Source organism: Notolepis coatsorum, assembly GCF_963971535.1.
Source record: "Notolepis coatsorum genome assembly, chromosome: 19".
Taxonomy (NCBI): Eukaryota; Metazoa; Chordata; class Actinopteri; order Aulopiformes; family Paralepididae; genus Notolepis; species Notolepis coatsorum.
The window spans coordinates 47,696,249-47,716,656 of record NC_140183.1 but is presented as its reverse complement, the minus strand read 5'-3'; positions in this window follow the sequence as shown (position 1 = coordinate 47,716,656).

Here is a 20,408-nt window from a genome sequence, read left to right as displayed (position 1 = left end):
AAGATAAAGTAAAATACAACATTATTAATAAAAATATGTACAAAATGTAGAGACACACCAAAACAGGAAGCTTCCTGAGTTACATTTTCTAGGAGCCATTTCCTAACGTTCACCTTGAAAATATACAGGTTCAAGCCCTGTTTGGTGGTCAAAGGCAACTCATTCCACTCCTTTGTGAGCAAATGAGCACTGTCCCATCTTTGTTTTACACCTTGGAGGATGCAGGTTTGCTAAGCTAGATCTCGTTATGTGGCTGTGTGATTCCCTAACACTTGGGAAATAGTTGCTAAAATATTTGGGGGCCCTGTTATTGATTATTTTGTGTACCATGTTGACCCTAAGCTGGTCTACTCTGGCCTCAACTGGTAGCCAGTCCTGAAAATGACTCCTCCCAACATGATCACGAGGGCCTAGGCCAATCACAACCCTGATCAGCTTATTCTGTGACACCTGTAATGAAACTGACAGTCCCCCAAACCAGGCTACACTAGCATAATCAAAATGACACTGCACTAGGCTGTTGGCTAGTAGTCTAAGGCTTTCCCTGTCAAGCAGATTGGCCTTTCTAGCCAAAAAGGGCATTTACTTTACCCAGCACCTGGCTGTAAGGACCCCCCCCCCCCCCCAGACTGTCATCCAGCATACAGCCCAGATACTTCACTGCTGTTCGTGCTCCTATAACCTCTGACCCTAATTCTACCTTGAGTTCAGGAACCTTTTTTAATCTGGGCTTAGATCCGAACAAAATAGACTCTGTTTTACCTAAGTGAAGTGAGAGCCTATTGTCAGACAGCCAATTGCTAACCTTAGACTTTAGAGAGTTCCTCTAGCATTCTTTGGGGTGTACTCATATCCTTATGGGAGATGAGCAAAGCTGAATCATCTGCAAATAAGAATAAATTACAAGAACATGCATCTCTCATATAATTTATGTACAATAAAAATAGCAATGGTCCTAAAACACTTCCTTGCGACACCCCACAAACTATTGGTTTGGCATTCGACATAAATCCATTGACCTCTACCCTCTGGTCCCTGTCTGTCAGATATGAGGCAATCCACTTTACAGCTGTATCATTCAGTCCAACAGCTTTCAGCTTATTAAGCAGTAGACCAGGGAGGGGCAACTGGCGGCCCGCGGGCCGCATGCGGCCCTCACCGACGTTCCATGCGGCCCCAGGCCAATATTAAAAAAAAAAAAAAAAAAAAAAAAATAATAATAATAATATTGACCAATTGAGTCGAGTGTAGTCAAATTATATGCGAGAGTTGTTAAATCGTTTTTCTTTTTTTTTATCTGATATAGGAGGCTCTCTGTGCCAAGAAGCTTGAATACAGCCATGTTATGGATTTGGTTACCAAGGTTACCAATCTAATTCGTGGAGGCAACAGGTCACTAAACCATAGAAAGTTTGTCTCCTTTTTGGAAGAGATGGACACTGATTATGGCGACTTGCAGCTACACACAGAAATCCGATGGCTGAGCCGTCGGAAAGTACAGGAGCGACATTGAAACACTGCAAATGCAATTCAATGATCGGTTTGAAGATTTCAACGGCATGCAGTCACGGATAGCGCTGTTTGCCGGCCCCCTCACCGCTACGGTGTCAGAGCAGCCCCCACCGTTGCAGCTTGAACTGTGCGAGCTACAGTCAGATCCTTTTTTTCAAGCAAAGAGAAATTAGAGGGGAATTTCGTTTTGGAAACTGCTACCTGAGCCCCGCTTCCCACTCCTCAGGGACTTTGCCCTCTTTATGGCCAGTATGTTTGGGAGCACATACATACGTGAGAGCAATTTCTCAAACATGAAGTCAAAGGAGAGAAACAGGCTGTCGGATGAAACATTATTTCATCTGATACAGATTGCATGCACAAACATTGAAGTTGACATTCCTGCTATTGTGCGCCAAATGGAGAGACCACAAGTGTCTCATTAAAGACAGGGGGGGGAGGAGATGATGAAGAGGTGTAGAGGGGGGGAAGGAGATGATGAAGAGGTGTAGAGAGGGGGGGAGAGATGATGAAGTAGTGTAGAGAGGGGGGGGGGGAGATGATGGAGAGGTGTAGAGAGGGGACCATTATTATTATTATTATTATAACCATTATTGACCCACTGTGGGGCGAGGGTGAATGTCATGCCAGTTTGATAAAGGGTCAATGGGAGGCATGTAGTATTGCACTTTACTTTACTTGCACTTTACTTGTTTACTTTTGTAGTGTTCAGATAACACTAATAACACAAACACAAATTACTTACTTACTTACAAAGCAGCATTCCTGCTGCATTTCACTACAACAGTAAATCAAAAGTGCAATAATAAATGATTTTGTTAAATGTTTAAACTCGTATCCTGCTACTAAACAAAACATTCCTGAGTGCTTCCTATCCATAACATGCATTTCAGTGTTATAATGTTTTGTTTAGTAGCAGGATAAAAGTTTATACATTTAACAAAATCATTTATTATTGCACTTTTGATTTACTGTTGTAGTGAAATGCAGCAGGAATGCTGCTTTGTGTTTGTTGAGCAGTGGGCTTTAAGTTCATACATTTATTTTATTAGAAGCCTTAATTATAATTGATCATTTTTGTATATATTTGGGGTCACAGCAATACTTTTAAATTCAGCTGTTTATAAATTCATAAAGTTGAAATTGCATTACTAAATGCATTTGAAATGGAATAAAAACAAAGTTACAACAAATTATAATTGTTTATATACCTTATTTATCACATCTGTGACTATTATGGGCTATTTGAGTGATGGGGTACTACTGGCGGGACTGCCGATAAACAATGCGGCCCCCCAGATTGATTGTGGACATTTTGTGGCCCTCACCATATACAAAGTTGCCCACCCCTGCAGTAGACCATGATTTACTGTGTCAAAGGCTTTTTGAAGATCATGTAAGACCATTCCACACAGTTTCCCTTCATCCATCTCCTTTCTAATAAAATCAGTTAGATAAAGGAGGCATTAGTGTGTAGAATATGACTTCCTAACCCCTGATTGGAATTCATATAGAAGATTTTGCCTTGCTCCAGGTAGAGGTTAATAATATGTGAAACACAAGGAGCTATTTCCTGTGCCCCATCTCTTAAAAACGTGTCCAAGCCAGTGGCTTTTGCTTAATCCTAATGGTCACATTTGTGATACTTTTCTTTTTTTTACTTCTAGAAGCTCTAGAAGCATGGTAGTTTGCTCTGGATACAAAAATAAACGTTCACAAGAAACAACATGTTGGGAGCTCCAGTAGCTCACCGCATATCTCGGCGCTATTTCTGCGTCGGGGAAAACCGTGCTGCGTCACGGATCTGGTGGACTCCGAGTTCGATTCCCGGACCCGCCGTCAATTTGCCAGAATGTCTTCCCCTGCTCTACATCCCGTTTCATCCTGTATCTGTCGGTCATGCTTGACCAGAAAAGCGATAAACGCTAAAAAATAAAGTAAAAAAAAAAAAAAAAAACATGTTGTTTCAAATTGTATAAAGGTCATGTGACTAGCTTGAATCATCACATGACCAGGCCAGTCTACTTATTGTTTGTCCATGCAGCACAAAATGGCTGCCAGAACACCCCACAAAAAGAAGTACAACATCTTACTTTACAGATTAAACTATAGTATGTTGTATATACTAATTAAATTGTCTTCTACTGATATGTAATGACAATGATATGCTTGCATGCATATTTTAACCTCAAGAGGTGGAAATGTAACCATGGTCACAAAAGTGACCATTGGGATAAAACATAGTCAGAAATGGGCGATTTTGACGATTTCTCTTATTCATCCATGTTTTTTGATGACCACCCAGACTACACATGATGACCACCCAGACTACACATAATGACCACCCAGACTACACATAATGACCACCCAGACTACATAATGACCACCCAGACTACACATAATGACCACCCAGACTACATAATGACCACCCACACTACACATAATGACCACCCAGACTACACATAATGACCACCCAGACTACATAATGACCACCCAGACTACACAATGACCACCCAGACTACACAATGACCACCCAGACTACACATAATGACCACCCAAACTACATAATGACCACCCAGACTACACATAATGACCACCCAGACTACATAATGACCACCCAGACTACATGATGACCACCCAGACTACACGATGAACACCCAGACTACATAATGACCACCCAGACTACACATAATGACCACCCAGACTACATAATGACCACCCAGACTACATGATGACCACCCAGACTACATGATGACCACCCAGACTACATAATGACCACCCAGACTACATAATGACCACCCAGACTACATGATGACCACCCAGACTACATGATGACCACCCAGACTACATAATGACCACCCTCACAATAGGGATGGGAATTGATAGGATTTTATCGATACGATTCCATTATCGATTCTGCTTATCGATTCGATTCTTTATCAATTCCCTTATCGATACCTGATCAATTTATAATTTAAATAGATAGACAGAACTAAGCTGGTTAGAATAACAACATGCAACTTGACATTTCTGATTGTCATTTATTGTTGAGCCCCCATGTCAGGGGCGACAGTGGCTCGGGAGGTAGAGCAGTCGTCTGGCAATCCGGAGGTTCCCGGTTCGATTCCCACTCCTCCCGGGCAGCGTGTCGATGTGTCCTTGAGCAAGACACTTAACCCCTAACTGCTCCCGATGAGCAGGTTGGCACATTGCATGGTTGCCTCCGCCGTCGTTGTGTGAATGTGTGAGTGATTGGGTAAAATGTAAGGAACAAATTGTAAAGCGCTTTGGATAAAAGCGCTATATAAAAAAGCAGCCATTTACCATGTCAGAAAAATACAAAAACTGTAAAAAATAAAACATTAACTATAGCCTACACTTAAATAAAATAATGTATTTGAGATTCTTAAACTAATTTAATCTATTGAATAACAGGTCGTTATTCCTCTGACTTCTGTCTCACACACACACACACACACAGAGCTCCCTCCCCGGGCCCCTGTCCTGTAAGGTATTGGCTTGTGTTGCTACACGGACACATTTGTATGTTGCACCACGTAACTTCCTGTTCCTGTCTTACAGATTACAGACTTGTAAACAAACACTCCTGTCTCTTATTATATGTGAACTAAAGAGTACAAGGTTTACACAACAGCCCCCACCCGCTGTTTTATTGTATTTGTACCTGTACTATCCGCTGTCAGCTGTTTATCTCTCTATGAGAGCTTGATTAAATAGCGTTAGCTCACGTTAGCTACCGTTAGCTCCGCGGCTAATTTTAGCTCACCCTCAACTAAATCAATGACTAGGTTCTAAAGCATTCAAGTAGTTTTCACTACACATAGAAGTAGCCAAACAGCGGGAGCATTTCGGGAGCATATTACCAAAACCCAGGCAATTTCGAGCCCTTAATGAATCAAATAGTCTGCCATGGCTACATGCTAACGTCATTGCGCAACTGTAGGAAAAACCTGGCAGCGATAATGGAATCGAAAGTCACGGGAGCCACACAGTTCCAGGCATCGGCCAATTAGGAACCGGTTCCCAACCGGTTTTCGATTCCCATCCCTACCTGTCACAACGCTTCTTCACTCTGCTGCCCTCCGGGAGGAGAATGAGGAGCCTCCGAGCTGCAGGACCAGCAGACTAAGGCCCCGTTTAGACGGAAACGCTAGCAGGTGAATCCGCAAAAATATTTTTACGGATGTGCCTTTCGTTTATACGGAAACGGCGTTTTTACGGGGTGAAACCGCAAAAAAGTGACTACCTTCCAGGGTGGAATTCCTAGAAACGCAAAACCTTTGCGCTCTCGTCTAAACTATCAAACCGTATAAATCTGTTAAAACGATGACGAAAGGGTTGTCACGGCTCTGGTCGCGCGTACTGCTTACGTCACAGGTAGCAGGTAAGCGCCAGTAGCCGAGACGTAAACAAAGCAAGTATGTCTGACAATATCAACGGAGATCACTTGAAGGCTACATTGGCAGTACTTTTAAAGACACAAGAATCAGTCCAGTTTTAAGATACGCTATTGGAGCTGGAATTACCGCGGCTGCTGGCACCAGACTTGCCCTCCAATGGATCCTCGTTAAAGAATTTAAAGTGTACTCATTCCAATTACAGGGCCAGCAGGTGCCTCGACTGGCCCGCGCCGTTCTGTGTTCTGAACGTAGCGTTATAGCAGTACTTTTAACCCTTTCACTGTCACACGACAGAAGGTTAACCCTTTACTATCACACAACCGGCTGTCGTGTGGCAGTGAAAGGGTTAAATACACAAGAATCTGTCCCGCGGCGTGAGTGGACCCACTGTCTGTGAGTGACTCTGCTTTGGTCCAATCACATTCCCCATCCACAGTCTGCGAATCAGAGGCAGAGTAGGGCGGGTCTTCACAGCACGTCATGTGACATATGCGCCAATCGTGTGACAGCGGTGCTCCGTCGTTACAGCCTCGTCTGCACAGAGAATTCCACCCCAAAACGCTCGTCTAAACGCAAAATTAAAAGTGAAACCGCAAGACGACTTTTGCGGTTTCTGTTCACAAAACGCTCGTCTAAACGTAGCCTAAGAGACAGCTTCATACACCAGGCTGTCAGGAAGCTGAACTCTCTCCCAGCCCCCAGCCCCCCCCCCCACACACACACACACCCAGCTCCCCCCCCCCCCCCCTCTCTCTTACCTGCCTCCACAGAACCTGGACTAACCCCCCCCCCCACACACACACACACACCCAGCTCCCCCCCCTCTCTTACCTGCCTCCACATAACCTGGACTAACCCCCCCCCCACACACACACACCCAGCCCCCCCCCCCCTCTTACCTGCCTCCACAGAACCTGGATTAACCCCCCCCCCGCACACACACACAGCTCGCAACAATAGATCGCTAAAGCTGTGGCGTCCTTGACGAAGACGGACAGGAGCACTTGGATTGGTCCCCTGGCGCGGCTCATGTTGACGCCTGTCTGCTCCCGGCTGCCCTTGGGGGGGAAGGACGACGGGATGGGTTAATCGCAGATACGAATTGCATGCATGCATCGCATGTGTGCCGATTGATGACCTCTCTCTCTCTCTCCCCCCCTCTCATACCTGCCTCCACATAACCTGGACTAACCCCCCCCCCCCCCACACACACACCCAGCCCCCCCCCTCTCTTACCTGCCTCCACAGAATCTGGACTAAACCCACCCCCCCCCCCCCCCCCCCACTAACACACACACCCAGCTCCCCCCCCCCCCCTCTCTTACCTGCCACCACAGAACCTGGACTAAACCCCCCCACACACACACCCAGCTCCCCCCCCTCTTTTACCTGCCTCCACAGAAATCTGGACTCCTCTCTTACTCTGCCCCCCCCCACAGACTCTGGACTAACCCCCCCTGACACACGCACTGCCACTTTACTTTACTGCCATTATTTAGTTTATTTATTAAAATTTTGACTATGTTAGATCCCAATGGTCACTATTGTGACCAAGCATAAAACAAATGTTCACCAACTTAACCATCATAAAATTAAAAAATAAATACAGATAATCTGTTAGGGAGGTCTAAGGAACAAAATGCAAGCACTTACATTGCAAGAAAAATATGATCCACAGGCAGGGCACTAACCAGTTGAGCTAAACAAGCCACCATGAATTGCTACAGACTAATCCATCATTTACACTTTTCAAGTGCCAATTGCGGTCGTCGTCCAGTATTGGCATTAATAAATCAGATATCATGCTATTATGTCATGTTCTACAGTAGGACTTACTACTATATGATACCCATTAAAACAAGTAATTCGAATAATAGAAGCATACTTTGCTGGAACGATTCATTTCAAACGTATACAGCGTGTGTGCTTTTGTGTGTGCGCTCTCGCGCTGACTCGCTAAGCCTTTCCCTACACATATTCATTTCTGGAGCATTTCTTTATCCACTTATTATCCACTTTATCCACATGGTGTATTGTACTCGCAAATCACTTCCTGTTGAATGAATCGGTTGAGTGCAATGCCGACTCTCTACTTTCCCCGTCTTCACAGCCTAGAATATGACACGGCCACTGTTGACGTCACGGTTCGCGAGGAAAAAACAACTATTTTCCGGTGCCAGCTGAGCACCGATTTGTCACGTTCTGAACCAATTAATCCCGGTCTGAACGCGCCAGCCGGTGTGAGATTACGTTCGGGAACCGGCTCCAGCACGGATCCTGGCCGGTGTAAAAGGGCTATGAGAGAAACTGGTCTGAGGCTGGATAACATGCCTGTATGCCTCTCATAAATTGTTCTCCAACTCATGAGAACCTGCTCTCAAGCTCTTGCAGCATTCTGTCGAGGACTGGATAGAACAGTCTCTGTCTCAGCTGATCTCCTGATCTGAGGTCTGAGCTTGTGCCACAAGATGACTCAACTACATACTCGTCCATCCTTTTCTGCTTCCTCCTTTGGCTGGTAGTATGTTCCTCAATCCCAAGGCCATTACATATGGCCTTTGTCCTGTCATACATGTCCACTGCCATCTCTGAGGTGCGATAACCTTTGAGTGTGTCCTGCACTGTGCTTTTAAATAGTACAGAGCTAGGTGGTCTGTAGGTACTGTATATTTATTTCATAAATATTGTTATTTATTTCCTGACTTTTTTTTCTGTGAAGTTCCCAGAAAGGGTTATTAATATTTCGTTATGTGTGGCTTTCTGGAAAACAATACATGTTTACGTTTAGGCACCCCTGTGATCGTCACACTTTTTCTGTTACAAACTGACCCCGGCCCCCACCAGAGAAGGGAAAAGTTATGTGGCCCTCACAGGAAAAAGTTTGGGGACCCCTGAGTGTACACCATCGGTGACTCCTGCCTGGGCCGAGATGGGGCCGGGGCATTGATGGATATCTCCCGATAGCAGCAGGCATAGTGTAATAATAAGACTGCATGCATCTATTTGCCTTTTATAGCTTGATTTGTGGTTTCTTCTGTTCCTTAGCAAACTGGAATAGATGAACGTACTGAGGATCATATATTTACCCCACCCAAGGGTTTTATCACTGACTCCTCAAATTGCAACTGAATTGTCAAACAGTTTGATTTGTGGTTGGATGTTTGATCTAATTCCTAAGTTTACAAACATGACAAATGTTAGGAGCACTGCTTGCAATCCAGAACTACCTCGTGCCATGACTGTCATATGCTGCAGGGCTGGGGCTAGCTGCTGCAGGGCTGGGGCTAGCTGCTGGTAGCTAGCTGCTGCAGGGCTGGTGGGTAGCTGCTGCAGGGCTGGGGCTAGCTGCTGGTAGCTAGCTGCTGCAGGGCTGGGGTTAGCTGCTGGCAGCTAGCCACTGCAGGGCTGGTGGGTAGCTGCTGGTAGCTAGCTGCTGCAGGGGTCATCCCTATGTTCCCCGGGCTCTATGTTCCCCGGGTTCTATGTTCCCCGATTGATTGATTGATTGAAATTGGTTAGAGTTTGGAATTAGGGCTGGTGGTCTATCGCCCTGCTCTAAAGATAAACTAAGCATAACCGACTATCTATCGCTACCAGGGAACATAGGATCCAGGGAACATAGACATGCTCCCCTGCTGCAGGGCTGGTGGGTAGCTGCTGGTAGCTAGCTGCTGCAGGGCTGGTGGGTAGCTGCTGCAGGGCTGGTGGGAGCTGCTGGTAGCTAGCTGCTGCATGGCTGGTGGGAAGCTGCTGGTAGCTAGCTGCTGGTACCTAGCTGCTGCAGGGCTGGTAGCTAGCTGCTGCAGGGCTGGTGGGTAGCTGCTGCAGGGCTGGGGATAGCCGCTGCACGGCTGGTGGATGGCTGGTGGGTAGCTGCTGGTAGCTAGCTGCAGCAGGGCTGGTGGGTAGCTGTTGCAGGGCTGGTGGGTAGCTGCTGGTAGCTAGCTGCTGCAGGGCTGGTGGGTAGCTGCTGGTAGCTAGCTGCTGCAGGGCTGGTGGATAGCTGCTGCAGGGCTGATGGGTAGCTTCGGGTAGCTAGCTGCTGCAGGGCTGGTGGCTAACTGCTGCTAGCTAGCTGTTGCAGGGCTGTTGGTCCACCAATCCACAATGAAAAATCCTTACTCTGGGTTGAAAGAATGGCAGGGTGAATGATAAAATACTTGTTCTAAAAAGAGTGCAAAATATCTTAAAAGCTAATAAAAACACAAAAAAACAAACAATATGAACAAACAGGACCGAGACAATTCCCTTAGTTGCCAACCTCAGCTGCACCTATTTGCTCCATGTTGTCAGAAACTGCTGTGGTGTTACAGTGCATCCACAACACTCCCAGTAGCCAGGGATTTATTCATGCTTCTCAATGAAAGGAATAAAATATTTATTGCAAGCAAGAACATGCCTTGAGCAAAGCTGGCCCCAACTTTTTTAAATAAATGTTTCTGGGGGTGTTTAAGGAGCAGTCAAGGCCAAAGATGTAATGGACCTGTCAAAACCCCCCAGAGAGGCGTCTTGGGAGTGGGGGGTTACACATGGAGGGAGAGAGGGAGATTAGAAGTGGGGATAAAGGAAGACAGAGAGGCTGGTGCCGTTGGCCATTCAGGACACTCCAGCTGGTGGTCATACGTTTTAATTAAATGAGGCGTCGGCTCAATACCCTTCTGCACTATGGATCCTTCCAGACTGCACTATGGATCATTCCCCTACTATGGATTATTCCAGACTGGCCTTGTCTATTTCTATTGATCCTCTTAATTTTCTATTTTATTTATTTCTGATTTTAACTGCAACGACTTCTTGGCCAGGAACTTGAAATTAAATGAAAATGTATAAAAAAATAACCTGAATGGAAACATTCAGTATTGGGGATAACCTGAGTCTGTTTTAGTCTATTGAATCCTCTTCAGGTTTTGGCCTTCAGTTCACATTTACATCTTACATCTGTCTTGTTACTTTTTGGATATACTTGCTACCAAAACTGTAACCTAAATAGTTGTAACTTCAAACACAGATCAAGTCTAGGGCTGACCCCTATTAGTCGAATAGTCGACTAATCGATCGAAAGGAGCCGTAGTCGACTGCCAACCTCTTAGTCGAATGCAAAAATATATATATATATTATAAACAAATTTTATTTATTTATTTTAATCATTCTTTCCAAAAGAAAAGAAGCATGGCTAACGCTAATGGCATGCATACCAGAGGCTAACTGCCTAAGAAAACAGGCACAGAGGCACTGAAAGAGGATTTCACCCATCTAATGAACACAATAGACTAGACAAATATCAAGATGTATCCATCAGTGGACCAATTGCATGCTTTTGCAGAGGACAAGAAGCCTTCCGTCGACTCATTCAGACATTAAGCACCCCCACAGCCCAAATGGAATGATAAAAAAAAAACATTTTCTAATAGTCGACTATCGGCTTATTTCGGCCAATCAAAGTCGATTATCCAAATCCTTAGTCGGGAACAGCCCTAGTAAAGTCCTTATATTGAGAAACTTTATCATGTTGTGTGGTGTTTTGAGTTGTGTAGCCCTTCTTCAGGCATTGACAAAGAACATTTTTGTTAAGGATTAGTGTTGTCTGAGGACCCAATCGCGGAACAGAACGAGGAGAGAACAGGCAGACGAGTGGAAACGAGACGTGAAGCCAGGGGTGAAGTGTAAAAATTGTCTTTACTTCAAAAAGGGTAGCAACCAAAACAAAGAATCTCATAAACGAGAGCAGGTACAAAAACAAACCACAGCAGAGCTGGTAGGGGAAGGCACAACTAATCTACAAAATAAACACTGTTGAATCTAGAGGGTGTATGTATGGTTGTAACTAACTAACTGTCCTCTACTGCTCCCATGACTGCATATATATCTGTGTCCACTGGAGGGCACTATAGGCGGAGCTTCTACAGTCTACGCCAGGTTGGGAGTATATAAGACTCGGCTCCCTCCTACTTTTTCTTCTTCCCACAAATGCCTCTCCCGGAGAGGAGCACACATGAGCTGTTGTGGTATGAGTCAATGTGAATAAAACGCTGCCAGCAGAGCAAGGCCACATACGGAAACCATGCCTCATGTACAGATTATTGTCGCCCCATAGCCATTTCTGTTAACAAACACTAATAAAACGAGGCTGTAAAAACGAAAACAAAGATGATAATACAAACTGAAAAACTAGACTTACTGAAAAAGGGAGACAAGGAACGAATGACAGCGCAAGGACGAGGGTAACAGCAAGGACAGGATACTCAGGAAACATCAAGACAGGGATCTCCAACAATGAACCGACAATGGAGGACAGGAAACACACAGCATATATAGACAGACTAATTAAGACATGGGACACAGGAGGGCTAATTACCAACAAGGCACACATGGGGAGAAACACAAGACCAAACACTCTGGGGAAATAAACAGGGAAACAAACAAAACTAACCACACAAGAAAAGACTGAACACTAGACAGAGTAAACAACCACCATACAAGGGACAAATTAAACAATTAGCAAGGGAACAAGACTAAAGCTAACACAAGGTTAAAACACATGGGAGACAACACAAAGGCCAGGAATAAAAGTCTGTACAAAGGTGGGGGCTGTTGAGGAGGAGAGGAACGTCTGTGCAAGGGTGGGGGCTGTTGAGGAGTAGTGGTAAGTCTGTGCAAGGGTGGGGCTGTTGAGAGGAGAAGGTCCCAGGGACAGGCGAACCCTCACAATTTTAATACAAGTGTTAGGCCACCCGGTTGGTTATTATTTTAATGTTTTATATATGAACTTCTTCTGAGAAAGAGCTGCTGGATTTTCACGTTTTTATCAACACTAATACACTTATTTGTTTTAATTTTTAATTTTTTTTTTTGTACATGGATTGGGTACCAGTCTTTATCAGAGTGCAGGCAGGAACTCTCTTTTCCATCCCACAGTCTCTCAATCGTCCAATTCAATCGCATATATTGATTGCTGCAAATCCGCAGCTCTGATGAGGACTTCATTATGCATTCAATCAAGTCAAATACCTCTCTCTGGCAGAATGTCTGACCAAAGATAAAATACCCATGGTTAACTGTATTATTCCATTGTCAAGAAACACTGGTACCACACAAAGCTGTCTCTATGTCACCAGCTCTGACCAAGAGGGCCAAAATCTGTACCAAATCCGAACATCCATGAACAAATTAGTTTGAAATAAAATGTGAATATAACATTGAATTGGGTGTATACAGAGTTATGCAGTGATAAAAATAAAAGTAAAAAATAAATTTTTTCATAAGGAAACCATACCTTTATGGCTGCGTTCCATTTCCCCCCTCATATAGACACAGTGAATAAACAAGGCTACACAGACGCTGTGAATTTCAATTATTTAATTTTTTATTTATTTTTTATCCACTTTTTCTCCTTATTTTCAATTTTTCTCCCATCCCAATTTCGTATTGCCAATTCTCCCTTTCAATTCTCCCCTCCCCTGTCTTGAACGTTGCTAGACTATGCCTCCCACTGGTCGGCTGTAGTGAGGATAGAAGCCTTGCATCACGTGTCCCCTCCGGTACACGAGGAGGCAGCCTGTCGCATCTTTTCACCAGACAGCGCGGACTCTCAGTGGCGAGGAGTAACGCGTGGGAGGCTCACGCTGCCCCCGATACTTCCTGTTTCTGCTGTACAGGCGTCACCCAACTGACCTGTAGTCGCTGTCCACAACGTCCAATCCCCACCCATCGACTTTCCACCCGCTACCTCTGCCAATTGAGATAGTATGACGAGTGGCCCAAGCCGCAGGCAATGCTGACTCGGGGAGTCGAGACCGGAGTCTCTTGCATTGGTGACGAGCGCAATCTCCGCTACGCCACCCAGCCGCCAATTATTTAACAAATGTTCTGTTCTAAATATAGTGTCACGGCAGATATCTACGGCAGATATATCCAAAACTTAAAGGTATTCTTTTGTTAAATAGCATACATTTTCACCTGCAATAAAGAAAGTTATAAAAAAAAAAAAAAAAGCATACATTTTCTGATATCCCTTCCCACTTTATCCAATCAGGAGGGAGAACCCTATATGTTTGACTTATTTCAAGAATAAAGAAAGAAGCCAAATTAGCTTACTGCACTAGTCAATTATTTTACTTGTTTCAAGGACACATTTGCCAAAACTATTTCTTATTTTTGCAATCTCCTGATTGGATAAAGTGGGGACTGGAGACCAGAACATTCATTTTCTGTTTACTGCAGAGCGGAGGGACTGGGAGACTCATGTTACTGACCACACACTCTATATCAGAGTGTAGAGCTATTATTTGAACATGTAGAGCACTTATTTTTACAAACATTAAACAAGTCAAATGTCCTAGCCCTGGTGACATTAACTCTCTTTCATATGGGAAGCTTTTGGGATCAATACGATGGACACCTTGCTGCCAAAAGGCCTAACGAAGACTTCTATGAATAAGAGCTATATACACAGAATATGTATCCATATATAATTCCATAAATAACATAAAATATGTTACTATGTCTTTACCCAGAAATATGTCTTTACCCAGAAATTACTCCGCTCTTCCATAGAAACAGTAGTCACTATACATTTTACAGGCCAAATGGGTAATTACTTTTTGGTTTTGTAATTACATTTTTTATTTAATTTTTTTCAATACAAAACAGATGAACAGAACCAACACTCATAAAACAGAAAAGAGACAAAAAATAAAAGAAGAGGACTTCCGGTTTAGCATGGCGACGGGATAGGCGTGTTTAGAGTGGCTCCCGCGCAACTTGCAAACTATTTATTTATTTGACAAGCGACATGCTACAATGCACCATCTAAACTTTAAGATTAAAAGACTAAAAGAATACTGCACTACGTTTCACAACATGACGGGAAGAGCAAAGAGAATTGATAAAAGAGAAATGTCGAAGGAAACTGCTGCTAGCCTCGAAGCTATTGAACTTGCTAGTGGGGCTATTGAACTTGCTAGTGGGGCTAAAGACATGCCTGTTTCCCCAGCCAAAGCGACGCCAGCCTTGCCCAGCGACTTGGAGAACCTCCGTACTGCCAGACTCGCCGACACGACGGCAGTGGTCACCTTGCTGCTAAACTCAGCTCTCACACCGGTGAATAGGACCCTGGAGGCAATAAAATCCACGCTGGATATACACGGACAACGGATCACCTCCGTCGAATCGGGCTTATCTGACTACAGCGACAGAGTCGTCGAGATGGAGGGCGCATATGCTCAACTCAAAACGGAGAACGCTCGGCTGGCCAATGATAGTTTTAGTTCATTGATCTAGTAATATTCGATGTCAATATCCTATGTATCTGTGCACCTATTGTCTCCCCCATGATGCAAGCTGTAGCCTGGGCGTCTCTCAGTCTGACCTGCTGACCTCTGGCTGTAGGCTCCTTCCACACACACCCACACACACAGGGCTCCCTGTACATCTTGATCACTCGCCTCACGCACACTCCTCTTCCGACGCCCCCACGCACACACACTCACGTACACACACACACACATCGCTCACCCACACTTACAAACACATACACACAGTTACACACCAACTCTTATGAGAACTGTCAGGAATATCACGAACCATTAGATGGATGTTAACCAGATGGCCCCCTTAGACAACATCCATTAACAGACACACACACAACACAGACTAGCACACACACACCACACACCCATACATACACACACGAATACATACACACACACACCCCTCCCCTTCTCCCTCCGTCCAAGAGGGTATATATGTCATGTAATGTGGATATTCTGCCCTTTTTCTACTGGTGGTGCGAGGAGCTGAGCCCGTGCGGGGTGACTGTTCTTCTTCTCTGTGTGATGAAATAAAAGCTCCGTTTGAAATACTCGGTGTTCCGCAAATCTTTTGGTCGACTGGTCCACTACCATATCAATTAAGAATTCACGAGGGACTGGTTATCCCTTTCACCAACTTGAGAGTGATCGGCATCCCTGAAAAAATTGAAGGCTCGGATCCAATCCAATTCATGACCGAATTGTTTTCGGAGATTTGTGGTGCTAATTTTTTCCCCATGCCGCTCATACTGTCTCGCGCCCACAGGCTGGGGAAAGAAAATAAAGCTGGAGGAAACAACCCCAGACTCAGAGCGGTCATCGTACTTTTCCACAACTACCAGGACAAGGAGCGTGTTTTTGGGAAGAGAAGGGAGGATCTGCGGTACCATGGCCACAAGATCTCACTCTACCCTGACTTCAGCGTCGAACTGTCCCGCAAGCGCGCGGCTTACAACGACGTGAAAGCCCGACTGTACAAGAAAGACATTCGTTTTGGAATTCTGTACCCAGCTCGCCTCCGCGTGGACTTCGAAGACCAAACGTTGTACTTTGACTCTCCCGCAGCTGCTCAGACATTCTACAACGCTCATTGGCATGACTGAGGTAATTACACAACGGTCAGGGTTTGTTTACACACCAGATTTAACTGAATGACGTTAACACACCACCCTACTGGTTGGTGTTCACCCTACTCTTTTCTTTGCTCGACAAATCTCGAGTTGTTATTCAAGTTCAGTATCTTTCAGTTATTTCTATTTCTATAATGTAATTCTACAACGCTCATTGGCATGACTGAGGTAATTACACAACGGTCGGGGTTTGTTTACACACCAGCTTTAACGTAGGCTGGCTAGCAGCTGGCTTGGACTGTATGACGTTAACACACCAGCCTACTGGTTGGTGTTCCCCCCACTCTTTTCTTTGCTCGACAAATCTTGAGTTGTTATTCAAGTTCAGTATCTTTCAGTTATCTCTATTTCTATAATGTGTCGCTTGTCACAGCTAAATGCTCTTTGATATATACTTTTTTTTTTCTCTACACTCTTAGTAAATTGGGAGCTCACGCTCTAGGTTAGGTTCTAGCTTCTAGGCTAGGTTCTAGCTTCTAGGTTAGGTTCTAGGTTAGGTTAGGTTTTAGCTTCTAGGTTAGGTTTTAGCTTCTAGGTTAGGTTTTAGCTTCTAGGTTAGGTTAGGTTCTAGCTTCTAGGTTAGGTTCTAGCTGCTAGGCTAGGTTCTAGCTTCTAGGTTAGGTTAGATTCTAGGTTAGGTTAAGGTCTGTGGATGCACTGGAAGCTTAGTAGCGATTACCTGCGGTTCTCTAGATGTGGGAAGAAGAGAAGGGAACCTAGGATGGGAATGGGGAGGGGATTATTTTGGGGGTTACTTACACCGGATGCGGTCCGGGAAAGGTCTGTATTTTCTGTTGTTATTGTTGTTTTTGCAGATGGTGTGGTTACACATACATATGTTTATAGTTACTTATTTGTTATTTGTTTTTTTCTTTATCACTTTATCACTTTGTGGAGTCTACAATACCCCTGTACAGGGGGCCTGTATATGGGACAATCAGACCACTCAAATCTTGAACTGAATCATGGCTTCATCTAATAATGGGAGGGACAACTCTGTTAGACTGATCACGTGGAATGTCAAATCTATGAACGGGCCAGTCAAACGTTCAAGGGTTTTTGCTCACCTAAGAAACTTGAAGGCAGATATCATGTTTTTGCAAGAAACTCACTTATTGAAAGCAGATCAAATTAGACTACACAAGCCTTGGATCAGCCAGGTATTTCACTCCAATTTTAATATTCGGGCAAGAGGTGTTGCGATACTGGTAAACAAAAAAGTTCAATTCACATCCTCTAACATTATCTCTGACCCGGATGGCAGATATATAATAGTAACGGGCACTCTATTCCAAACCCCAGTGCTCTTAGTCAATATTTACGCTCCCAACTGGGATGATGTTGGTTTTATGAACAAGATCCTCTCCTCCCTCCCAAACTTAAACACACACCAACTTATTTTGGGGGGCGATTTGAACTGTGTTGTGGACCTGGTTTTGGATCGCTCTTCTCTAAGACCCTCAACACTCTCTAAAATGTCCAGGTCCTTATCAGCCTTTATGAGGGAAAATGGATGTGTGGACCCATGGAGATCTGCTAACCCACTATTAAAGGCATTCTCTTTTTTTTCACATGTACACCACTCTTATACCAGGATAGATTATTTTTTTATTGATAAAACCCTGTTAGACTCTGTCCGCTCAGTTGACTATTTAGCCATTGTAATTTCAGACCATGCGCCTATACAAATGGACATCTCCCTTACTCTGAATAGAAAAGATCACCCTCCCTGGAGATTCGATACCTTGCTACTTTCCGACAAGGGGTTTTGCGACAAAATTTCAAAGTCAATTGATGACTTCTTACTCACCAATAGATCGGATTCAATATCTCACTCACTGTTGTGGGAGACTTTAAAAGTGGTTCTGCGTGGTGAAATTATTTCCCATGTAGCCCATGCGAACAAAACCCAGAGAAAGTGGCTGCAGGACCTTACAGATTCTATTCTCCAGCTTGATGGTGAGTACGCCGCAGACCCTTCACCTGAATTGTATAAAAAGAAGCTGGATTTGCAGTCTGAATCAAATCAAATCAAATCAAATCAAATTTATTTATAGGGCCCGACAACACACGTTAATGTCCCCATGGGCCGTACAGGTCTTCTTTAAACAAGTCAAGAAGACAACATAACAATAAGTCAAGAACAGAACAAGAACACCATAGGGTCCAAACATTTTTTAGATGAATGCAAATAAATGAAAGAATGCAAGCACTCCCAGACATACCCCACGCGAAGGTAAGGAAAAACTCACTAAAACCTAACAATAGGGAAAAAAGCTCCACAGGCAATGTGGAGGAGAGAAACCTTAGAAGGGCCGTTCAAGGGGGGATCTCCCTTCTTAGATGTCGGTGATAGTAGTGTTGCAGACGGACAGTTGGTAAGCATGCACTCATGTGTGAATTCGATCTATTATCCACAAAGAAAGCTGAAGGTCTGCTGCTCCACTCCCGCGGCCTGTCGTATGAATATGGAGACAAGAACAGTCGGCTGCTTGCACATCAGCTCAAGCGCAGAGCAGCCTTCAGGCTGATCTCACAGATAAGGGATCGCTCTAATAACATGGTCTCGAAACCCCAAGACATTAACAAGGCCTTTGAAGTGTTTTACTCCACTCTCTACACATCCGAACCCCCTCCTGACAGAATATCAATGGATACTTTTTTAAATTACCTAGAATTCCCGTCTATAGAGCTGGCTAAGGATTTAGACAGACCATTGAACATTGAGGAGATCAAGGAGGCTATCAATGCTATGCAGAGTGGCAAGGCACTGGGTCCAGATGGCTATGAGGCAGGTTTTTATAAAAAGTTTTGTGACAAACTTGCCCCGCTTCTGATGGAAATGTTTAACGAGTCCCTGAAAAATGGGACACTGCCACATACACTCACCCAAGCAACCATCTCCCTTCTACTTAAAAAGGACAAAGACCCCACAGATTGTGGATCGTATCGCCCAATTTCGCTGATTAACAACGATGGAAAGGTCATTGCCAAGGTGATGGCTAGGCGTCTGGAGAACATCTTACCTCTGATTATTTCTGAGGACCAGACTGGCTTCATTAAGGGTCGCCACTCCTTTTCTAACATTCGCAGACTCTTGAATATTATACACACTTCAGGTCCTTCTCTCCCTCCTGAGGTAATTATATCTCTGGACGCGGAGAAGGCCTTTGACCGCGTGGAGTGGGAATACTTGTTCACGACTCTGCAGACATTTGGGTTCGGGGACACATTTATTTCATGGGTCCGGCTACTCTACTCCACCCCCTTGGCCTGTGTCACTACCAACTCTATAAATTCCCCTTATTTCCCACTTTCCAGACGGACACGCCAGGGTTGTCCTTTGTCTCCGTTATTGTTTGCCGTCGCCGCTGAACCTCTATCCATTGCACTCAAGTCCTCGCCCCACTTCCGTGGTATCACCCGTCACGGAGTCGAACACAGGGTCTCCCTTTACGCTGACGACCTTCTGCTCTATTTGACGCATCCTATTACCTCCATCCCTCACATAAAATCTATGTTAAGACAGTTTGGCTCTTTCTCAGGCTATAAGCAAAATTTTCATAAAAGTGAATGTTTCCCCATTAACAACTCAGCCTTACAAATTACACAATCTTCAATTCCCTTTCGGCTGTCACAATCAGGCTTTAAATATCTGGGCATAAAGATCACCCACACCTTAAACTCTATTTTTGAAGCTAACTTCCCCCCATTAATCACTAACATGAAAGCTGACTTTCAACGTCAGGTGGACTTGCGCTCCCTAATTTCATGCACTATTACTGGTCTGTCAACATCCATAAAATTATTCTTTGGTTGAAAGCCCCAGAAACTGACTGGTGTAGCTTAGAAGCGCAATCGTGCCGTTCATCCTCCCTGACAGCTCTGGTCTACTCTTCTTTCCCTCTCTCTCCTTCCCGGCACTCTTCAAACCCTGTTGTTCTGTCCACTTTAAAGATTTGGATACAGTTTCGTCGCCACTTTAAACTCTGTTCAGCATCAGTCTTGGGGCCTATCAGTAATAACCACCTGTTTG